The sequence below is a fragment of the Papaver somniferum genome, chromosome 6, assembly GCF_003573695.1.
Source record: "Papaver somniferum cultivar HN1 chromosome 6, ASM357369v1, whole genome shotgun sequence".
Classification (NCBI taxonomy): Eukaryota; Viridiplantae; Streptophyta; class Magnoliopsida; order Ranunculales; family Papaveraceae; genus Papaver; species Papaver somniferum.
In genome coordinates this window covers 14,193,340-14,204,256 of record NC_039363.1, presented here as the reverse complement: position 1 = coordinate 14,204,256, position 10,917 = coordinate 14,193,340, and positions in this window count along the sequence as shown.

The following is a 10,917-nucleotide window of genomic DNA, read 5'->3' as shown; positions in this document are numbered from 1 at the left end:
TTTCATTTGCTGGATGTACCTTTGTTTACTATGATGTCGAGTTTGGAACACATTGAAAAGCTGTTTATGCCAGATTTTATAGAAATGGAAAACTCTGGCATTGGTGTTTATGTCAAAGAGTTTGCAGACCTCCTTCCAGATAACAACGATGGTCTTTTTGGTATTAACTTACGAGAACAATTTGATAATCTGTTTGGAAGAGATTTGCGGCCTTTACAAATTCCACAAGAAACAACTGAGCAACAAGAACCCATTGAACCGAAAGATGCAGGTGAAGTTACAGGTAAGCAACAAGAATACATACCTACAACCAGTTCAAAAAGTCATTTGGAGGTTGCATCACAAGATCCTTTGGATGTTTCATCACAAGATGTTCTGGATGTCCCCTCACAAGATGTTTTGGAGGTTCCATCACAGGTGAATGATATGTACTAAAAATCTCATTTTGTGTAGTTAATATTACACTAAATCACTACATACTGATATGTATATCAGTATGGTAGCACTAGAAATCACTATACCATACAATCATATACCACTACATGCTTTCAAAAATGATTAGGTGATGTAACTATGTTTTATGCAATATAGATATTTACATATTTTTTTATGTTGATTAAAAATGTAGGAACATTTTAGCCCAAGCCATAAATAAAAAATGGTAAAAGTGAACAAAAAGCGCGCTTCAAAGCCCGAAAAGCAGCAGGTAACAACACCCACCAGACCTGTTACTCGTTCCCATCCTGCAAAGAAGGTAGATTATATATATGAGAGTGGAAGTAAGTTCTCACCATCATATAAAGGACCGAAAGCTGCAGCAGCAGAAGCAATACCACTAAACAAAAAGAGAAAGCTTAAATTGCGCAAGTATTTCCGAAAACTGACTAAATCACCATTCTATAATGACATGAACGATGAACAAAGGAGTACTATTTCCACATACATCAATAATGCAAAAAATCTTAGGTTAGTTCTCAATTGACACTTTTATATTGATATGTACTATTAGTTTGTGTATGTACTTTTGATATACATACATATTTGTATAAAAATACTGAGAAAGACATATCAGTATGTACTGTTACACAAAGAATACTAACCTTTACGTCGTTTATTTTCTAGCTCAATTGCTTGGAGAGTGGGAGAAGGTGGTCTTTGTGTAAGTGGAACTACAGTTGATGACTTGGTGCAGAACGATTTATTAGAACAAGATCTTCTCAACTACGCACAATACAAGCTTAACACCAAATTTCATAATGAGCAACCGATGCACGAAGTATACAGGAAATACTTGCCTGTGTTGCATCTGGATCCGTCCGCTTGGGTAAGTTGTTATCTTACACTGCATATTTACTACAACACATATTCAAAAATTAAAAAAGTATGTAGGGGTAGGTACACTACATATCGATATTGCATAAAAAAAAATTAGATATAAACTATTTCAAGTACATCCATGTTTTCAGTACAATGTCGAGTTCTCGGATAACCTCAAAGGAGCAACACATGATTCTGTTTACAAACCAATATTGGCGATGGATGAAAGTATCAAGAAGATTATTTTACCAATGTGCCACCACAATCTTCATTTGACGCTACTTGAGTATGACTGCGAAAAAATGGTGTTCAACCACTACAATTATTCTAAGGCTGAATGGGGAGGTATTTGTTATCCACACGCCTTCAAAATGGCAGATTACATGTACGTACCTATCAACGTGTACTTGCTGGAGAATAACAAAGTAACAATGAAGAATGTAATGGTGAATGAATGTGAAGCACCTCAACAAGGGGGATCGCCAGACTGTCTACTGTTTGTGATGCATTTTATGAAGATGAAGTCAAAAAGCAAATATGTGGGAGTGCCTTTGGGAGATGATGAATAAGTGCAAGTGAAGATTCGTAACAAAAGGGTCCCGTTATCATGCAAATTGCTGAAAGCATCTCCACCAGAAATCAGTTGGCAGATAACACAAAAATAGTCTTACTTGCTAAAAGTAATCTGACAGTACATATCACTATTTACCTATTTTCTTTTCTTTTTATTCTTGGTTACATTTCATTTCATGAGTTCAAGAATGTTCAAAAACATATAGCTTTTCCAAACATGTTTTTTTTTTTGTATATCTAATATGTAGTGATTTTTAATTTGAATTTGGGTTTAACTTTAATGTAGTGATATTTCAATTGTGTTACTTAAACATGATTTTGTGTTGTTGATACGAGGAGGCGCTGCCCCCTCGACCCCCATGAAGATGGTGAATCAGCTGGAAAACCACAAAAAGTTTAAAACTAATCACAATTACTAAAATGGTGAATCAGCATGAACATATCATAATTAAACTAACCACTACATATCAGTAAGTACTTATTTTTTTCTTTAATATGTACTAACCTGATTGGAACCACAAAAGTTTTTGTGGAATTTTAATTATGATATGTTCTAAATAATCTTAGTGGAAGATGGTTAAACCACAAACCAGTACATATTTGATTGTTTTCTTGTTACAAACATCTAGTATGGTTACACTACAACCACTATATATCAGTATGTAGTGGTAGATACTAACACTACAATACTGACATGTAATTTCAGTATGTAAATACTTCACTACTGGTGATAGATACTGACATTTTGATAGACTTAACAACATATTTCATTATTCGAAAATAACTACAATAACTACATTTTGATAGACTTATAATGTTTCAAAAACCAAAAGATGTTCTAAGAAACAACAAAAACAGTATTTTCAGTACACTTGTAATGTATGTACTGTAAATGAAATACTTATTAACCAAATTCAGTTGGTACTGACAAAATCAAAAAGAAAAACGGTAGAATAGAACAAGGGATAGAGGAAAGAATTTTGGAAAAGGAATCTGACAACATCATCGATGTAACATTCTGCTGCACGTTCAAGCCTGTGATAAAAGAAAAAGAGAAATCAGAACACTACTTGCTTAAAAGTACATTGTATTGTATCATACTTAATTAAGACATTAATATGTATCTGACTGAAATACATACCTGACACAAAATCATTCTTCAGAAAGTTCATACTGTCGGATAAGAATCCTTCCTCCAGATCTAGTAATAGCTGCAGTAGCGTGCGAGCATGGAAAACCATAAACGCGTCATCGTTGGAAAGTACAAGTTTCTCTCTCTAGATCTACCATATGAGATCTGCACAGTACATATCCATGTGTTATTTTTTAGTACACCTAATATACACAGTACATATTAATATGTTCTCACAGAAACATGGTACTTAAAAAAAAGAAAGAGAAAGTAAATAACATTCAGATGATAGAGATTAGGGGTAAACGCTAACCTTGGAGAATGCACTTCATAACGATTAGCATCTGACTGGCTAACTTTCTAGGGACGGCCAATTTGGATGTGTAGTTCAAGCAAGGCTTGATACGTAGGGGTTAGCAGTTCTGGGTCCATCAAGAGACTCTCTTCACGACGTTCTGACATCATTTCCATCATACGTATCCTACACGACAAGGGAATAGCAAGTCTATTATACTAAAAATATACGTAGATTAACAGAACATATATGCTAATACTGTTACAAAAAGAAAACTAATATAAGCTTGTACTGTGACTAAGAAAACTGATACAAACCTGATCTAGTCAACGAACGCACACGCAAGTAATTTCTTCTCTTTGTCAATCCAGCTATTGAACGATTCAGCAAAGCTAGATGAAGTGTAACCATAACTACAGCCCTTGAAGAAAGCACTGGACCACTTTTCTTTTGGAATGTTGCGGCAGTAGTCAGCAACCCAAGACCTTCCCAAATTAACCATTTCTTGAAGACCTTCCTCGTATGTTGCAGGAGAAAGAGCATATGTCGCCTTTCGGAAAGCATCAGTCACTTCCTTATACTTTTCGTCAGACTTTGCGATAGGTAAGTTTTTTTCCAAATGGAAGTAACAATATCTTTGATGAGAATCAGGGAACTCTTTGGGAATATATTTAACCAACCCTTCACCTCGGTCAGTCATAAAAGTGATTGGGCGATCATCATTCAAAGTCTCCTTCAGTTTCTTGAAAAACCATTCCCAGCTGATATTGCCTTCACCGGGTACTAATTAAAGCAAACGCAAGCGGATAAAATCCTGCAAAAAGGAATTACTAGTTATGTTAAGCAACTAATATTGACACTACATATTGACATGCAGTATAGTTTACCTCTTTGTTGATATGTGAAAACCTGACACTACATAATGACATGTTAAGCAACTGATTGACACTACATTTTCACATGCAGTATGGTTTATCTCATACTCAGTAAGGTCAATATGTAGTATGTAGTATGGTCAATACTCATTGTCAGATAGTGAAGTAAGGTCAATATGAGTGATCTAACTACCAGACACTACATATAAAAAAAAAGAACCAGTTACCTTGATTGCCATTAAGACATGTTGCTGCCATGAGACCTCCTTTAAAAGTTTCAGTGAGAAATGTACAGTCACAGAAAATCATGGGACGACATAGTTTATATCCCTCTATACAAGCTCCAAATCAAACAAAAAGTCTATTGAATCTTTTTGTAGCATCATTGAAATCGAAATCAATAAATGACCCAGGGTTTGTTTCCCTAACATCATTCACCCACCAAGCAAGATCAGTGTATGACTTCACATCATTACCAAAAATCTGTTTATGCGACAACTCAATTGTATGATATGCATGGTGATACTGGATTTCGATGCCACCACCAACTTTAAGATAATATATGATCTCTGCTGGTGTTATGCGAGGGTTGTTCCTGACCATCTCATGAATTAGACTGTTCATGAGTTTTTTGTAACTCTTGGATTCTTCAACATATAACCACCGCCACAGGTGTGCCTTCCCACATATTCCTTTATCTTAAAAACATCAATAGAACTACCAATGGCAGTTGCGTGAAGCTTCCATGAACAACCTTTCACACTACATACGGCGGTGAATCTCTCAAGGTCATTCTTCTTCTTAATTACCTCATATCCAGTTCTCATGCAGTATTTTTGGCATGCTATACGTACGACATCAACACCACCATAGAATAATTGATCTGTATCATCAAAAATCTTATCCCAACCATATGAAAAAAAACACTCTTAGGGATTCTTTACCTTCTTTCAAATAACTATTCTTTGCACTGACAACTAAGTCTGCGTTACTGTCAACTTCCATACGCCTAGATGCGCCATTTGAAATTACATCCACGTGCAAATCAAAGAATGTTGATTGCTTTGAAGAATGTAATGCAGAGATTCCCTGGAGTGTTACATCCGCAAGAATAGGAACTATCGCTTGATTCTGGAAATAGTTAACCAGAATAGTCGATGGAGTCAACCATCTCCACATATTACAGATGCAAAATTTCAAATCCTCTAAAGTTGAAAACGATGTAACCTCATATGCAAAATGATATTTCTTATGGTATATGGTGTGACAGGCAAAGACACACAGAACTTGCAAGTATACAAGGCCAAGTTTATAGAATAGAAGGAAAGCAGGGGAAAGTCCACAGGGAGTGGGAGCACTGTAAGAGAAACCTAAGCTAACAATGGTGACAATGCAAGGCAAAGCAATATGGCATACAAAGCAGCAAGGTAAAACAACAAAGAACCAAGGCTTGAGAGCCAAGGGCAGAGGTGAGTTTGTGCATTGACTTCAGTGCACAATAGGCTTCAAAATGCAAGAACTAAGCAAAACAGTAAAGGAATGTAACTAAGCAGTGAATAAAAGCAGTGAATAAAAGCAGTGGATAACTAAGCAGTGAATAAAGGAATGTAACTGAAGTAAGGAATTGTGGCTAAGCTAAGGCTTGGATTCCACCTGGTGTCCTAATTAAATAGCATATTCCTAGGTTGAGTTGAGTCCTATGCATACAATAGAAAGGAAAGAAAAACAGCTTGCTAACAGAAATACCCCTAGTATTGACTGTCTTTTGACAGCACAATCAATCACAAGCAATCATAGTACTGCTTTCTTCCCAATGCACAAGAAAAACAAGCATATGGCATCCTATCCTAGCAATTTTTCCATTTGACAGTGCACCAAGGCTTCATCAAAGCCTCAGCTTGATGCTAATTAGCTCATACTACACATGTTAACAGCATTAACATTCATCACATATGATAAATTAAACACAATAATCAACATTCAAAATAAATCAAACAAGCACAACTTTCACTGTTAACTGCATGGATGAACTGAAATTTGGAATTGTGACATAAAACAGAACAAAGGTTTTTCTGGCTAGTCCAGAGATCATCCCCCCCTAATTCACAACCCTTACACCTATTTATACCAATAAACAAAATCCCCAAAAATCAGGACCACATCAGCAAAATTAGGGTTTGCTGAAAAATACAATTAAAATCAAAATTGGCTTACCTAATCTACTGATAACCACCCTACTACGTGACCCATACTTCAATTTATACATTCAATCACTTTCCCCCCAAAATCCCCAATTTATGAAATTAGGGTTTGATAAAAAATGAAATCAAATCATACCTAATCTCTGAAAACTGCTACTGACTTCGACCCATGCTTCTCCTTAGTCTCCTGCTCCATTCCCATGCCTTCAATTGCTTTTCTAGCTTGAATTGCTTCATCAACTCCACACCCTAGGGTTCAGTGGCGTGAGTGTGGGTTTGATGAAATAATTTTGGCTAGGTGAATAGGTTTTGCAGTATGGGATGATGGGTTTACTGAATTGGAGGTGGTTAGGTGGTTATGGAGTAGGTGGAGGCGATGGCAGTGGAGAAGGTGATGGTGGTGGTTCTGCACAGGGTAAGGTGGAGAGGAAGAAGGTGAGGGTCGACTGTTTTGGGAAGAAGGGGGGTGTTTGGTTAAGTCATAGGGTTCGGGTGCTCGGGTGTTGGGCGGTTGTAGCAAATTGGATGAACAGCGGGATGAGCCGTGGGATGTGGAGATGATGGATCAATCTAACGGCTAAAAGTGAAGAGGCTGGCAGAGACCGTTGGATGCAGATATACAACGAAACTAACGGTGCCGGATGGAGTTAGGTGTTGTAGTGTTAAGCGGAAGTATCGAGGTTTGATGCGCAGGCAAAGAAGCGACCGTAGGATCTAAATGTGATCTAATCTGAAGGCTTGGAATTTAGGCACTATGGTGTTTTGCAGGAGCTTCAGATTTTGATGCGCGATGAAGGAGCGACCATCGGATGATGAGATGGATCCAATCCGATGGCTGAAGATGGAGGCGGTTTTGGTTATAGAAAATGGGTTTGGGTAAGGGTTTTGGGCCTTGGGTATGCCAAGCCCATATCTTCTTTAAGAACAATTCTTCCTTCTTGAGTCCATTCCTAGCTTTTTGGACGTGCGCTCCATTCTTTGCGGCTTCCTTGCGTAATTCCTCCCGGCTTTTCACTACTTTTCTGCTCTATTCCGCTCCGCAATTCATCCAAACTTTATTTATTACCTAAAAATATAAAATTAAGTAAGAAAAATATTTATTCTTGAAAACAATGAAAATACAGAATATGGGATAAAATGTAGAATTACTGCACAAAAGATGAGTTAAATTCCAACAAAAAGGGATAAATATATACAATATTTGGCACTCATCAAATACCCCCAAACCTGAATTTTACTTGTCCTCAAGTAAAACAAAACTAAGGAAATCCTAACTATACCACTGTCGCTGGTCTCTCGAATGCATTTAGCGTATGCACTAAGCCTTTTAAACCACTAAGTGTCCCTAGTGGACGAGTTGAAGTCTCGTGAAGGTTTGCTTAGAACGTACCTACAAAGTTCTAGGTCAAAATATAAGCTCAGATTCCATCAAATGTGACATGTGCAAAACAGTTAAAGCTCACAGCAAAATGGAGATGTCAATCTAGCTATCAAAGGCACAATCCTAGCACTGATAACAAAAAAAGACATGTGATAAGAGTGTAAAGTGTATCTACACATGTGTAAAGAAAGATCTGAAGTTATGACTACTAATCACCAAGAGATAGTTTCTCAGGCTAAGAACTGAGGTCGAAATCTAGCTAGCTGTCCGGACTTTACGAGAATTGTGAATGAGTTGGAGGTATTTCACAATTACTCGCGTTGTACATCAATGGCATACACCCTTCCTTGCTTATTACAATGAAACAACAAAATGACTATTTACATGACTCTTATTTACATTGACTATTCTTTTTTATTTTGGAACAAGAGATGATGGAATACTTGATGATTTTTTTTTGTATTTTTCTGATTTTTTTCCTCTTTTTTTTTTTTGAATATATACATCGTTTTTTTTTTTTTTTTTTTTTTTTTTTTTTTTTTGGAATTTTTCAATTTTTTCAAAAAAGAAGGAGTTCGTTTTCAATTATGGCAAATTATCATGGTATCTACTCTATACCCCCAAACCTAAACTAAACATTGTCCTCAATGTTTCAAAATATGGAAAGAATTATAAAACAATATATGAAGAGGAACATGCTGAGTAGAGTAAAAGGAGAGAGAATACCCGATTGTACGGCGCAGCTCGATTAAAACTCCGTTATTCAAGGCAAAAATCCATCATATTAGGAGTCACAATGGATGAGCACAAAATATATACAAAAGGAAATTTAACTAACACATTATCTACAAGAAAATTTGGTTTTTAATGGGATTGGACTTTTTGGAAAAAATTTGGTTTTGTTGGGAAACATTTGGTTTTGATGGGAAAACGAAAAATTTTGGTTTTTAGGGAAAGATTTGGAAAACTTTTTGGTTATTTAGGGAAAGAGTGGACCAGTTTAGTCCACATAGACTGGGTCCTCCAGGTTGGTTGTTTCAATGTCGGGTGGAAATGGCTCAAGGAATGGCTTTAATCTCTGCCCGTTGACTTTGAAAACGTTCTTGTTGGAGACATCCTCCAGCTCTACAGCTCCATGAGGAAAAACTGTGCGTACTAGGTACGGACCCTTCCATCTGGAACGCAGTTTTCCTGGAAAAAGATGTAATCGGGAGTCATACAGCAAGACTTTCTGACCAGGAGTGAAGGATTTGCGTAGAATACGCTTGTCATGAAATATCTTCATCTTTGCTTGTACAGCTTGGCACTGTCATAAGCCTCATTTCTCAATTCTTCCAACTCGTTGAGTTGAAGTTTCCGTTGAATTCCAGCTTCGTCCAGAAAAGTTCAGCTCTTTGATTGCCCAGTAGGCACGATGTTCTAATTCCACAGGTAGATGGCACGGCTTTCCATACACTAGACGATAGGGGGACATGCCAATTGGTGTCTTATAAGCTGTTCTATAGGCCCACAAAGCATCATTCAATCTCAATGACCAATCTTTCCTGGACGGGTTGACCGTCTTCTCCAGAATGTGCTTAATTTCCCTATTAGACACTTCCACTTGTCCACTAGTCTGAGGGTGGTACGGAGTAGCAACCTTGTGAGTTATGCCATACTTGCGTACTAAAGACTCAAAGTACTTGTTACGAAAATGTGAACCGCCGTCACTGATGATAGCTCTAGGGGTACCAAAACGTGAAATATGTTCTCCTTTAGAAATGAAAGTACCACCTTGTGGTCATTTGTTCTGGTTGCTATGGCTTCTACCCACTTAGAAACGTAATCAACTGCGACTAGGATGTACAACTTGCTGTCAGACATGGGAAATGGACCCATGAAGTCTATCCCCCAAACATCAAAAATCTCCACAATCAAAATGGGGTTCAATGGCATCATGTTTCTCCTCGAAATGCTTCCTAGCTTTTGACAGCGTTCACAAGCAACACAATAATCATGGCAATCCTTGAACAATGATGGCCAATAGAATCCACACTGCAAGATCTTTGCAGCGGTTTTCTTGGCACTGAAATGGCCTCCACATGCTTGGTCATGACAGAAAGATATCACATCTTTCTGTTCAGTGTTGGGGACACATCTCCTAATGATTTGGTCTGGCAGTACTTAAACAAATATGGGTCATCCCAAAGGAAATGTTTGACTTCAGCCAGGAATTTAGAGCGGTCTTGTCTCGACCAACGTGAGGGCATCCTACCTGTAGCGAGGTAGTTAACAATATCAGCAAACCAAGGAAGGTCTGAGATAGACATCAGCTGTTCATCTGGGAATGATTCTCTAATCAGCTCACATTCATCAATAGACTCTAAAGTTAATCTAGACAAATGATCAGCAACCACATTCTCACAACCTTTCTTATCACGGATTTCGAGATCGAATTCCTGTAATAAGAGTATCCATCGAATAAGGCGAGCTTTAGCATCCTTCTTGGAAAGAAGATACTTCAAAGCCGCATGGTCTGTGTATATGATGATCTTAGACCCTATCAGATAAGATCTAAACTTGTCTAATGCGAAAACGACGGCAAGCAATTCCTTCTCGGTAGTTGAATAATTGAGTTGGGCATCATTAAGGGTTTTGCTAGCATAGTATATCACATATGGTAGTCTATCAACTCGCTGTCCTAAAACAGCACCAACAGCATAATCAGAGGCATCACACATAAGTTCGAACGGAAGCTTCCAATCGGGTGGTCGGACTATAGGAGCGGTGGTGAGAAGGGTTTTTAATTCCTCCCATGCCTTCACACAAGCAGCATCGAAATTGAAGGCAACATCTTTGGAGAGAAGACTGCACAGAGGTCTGGAGATTTTGCTGAAATCTTTGATGAATCGCCGGTAAAAACCAGCATGACCTAGAAATGATCTGATCTCCTTCACAGAGCAAGGTTGTGGTAGATGTTGAATGAGGTCAACTTTAGCTTTATCCACTTCAATTCCTTTTTCTGAGATGATGTGTCCTAGAACTATTCCTGAATTCACCATAAAATGGCATTTTTCCCAATTTAGAACAAGGTTCTTTTCTTTACATCTGGATATCACGAGGGCAAGATGCTTCAAACATTCGTCAAACGAGGAACCAAAAAC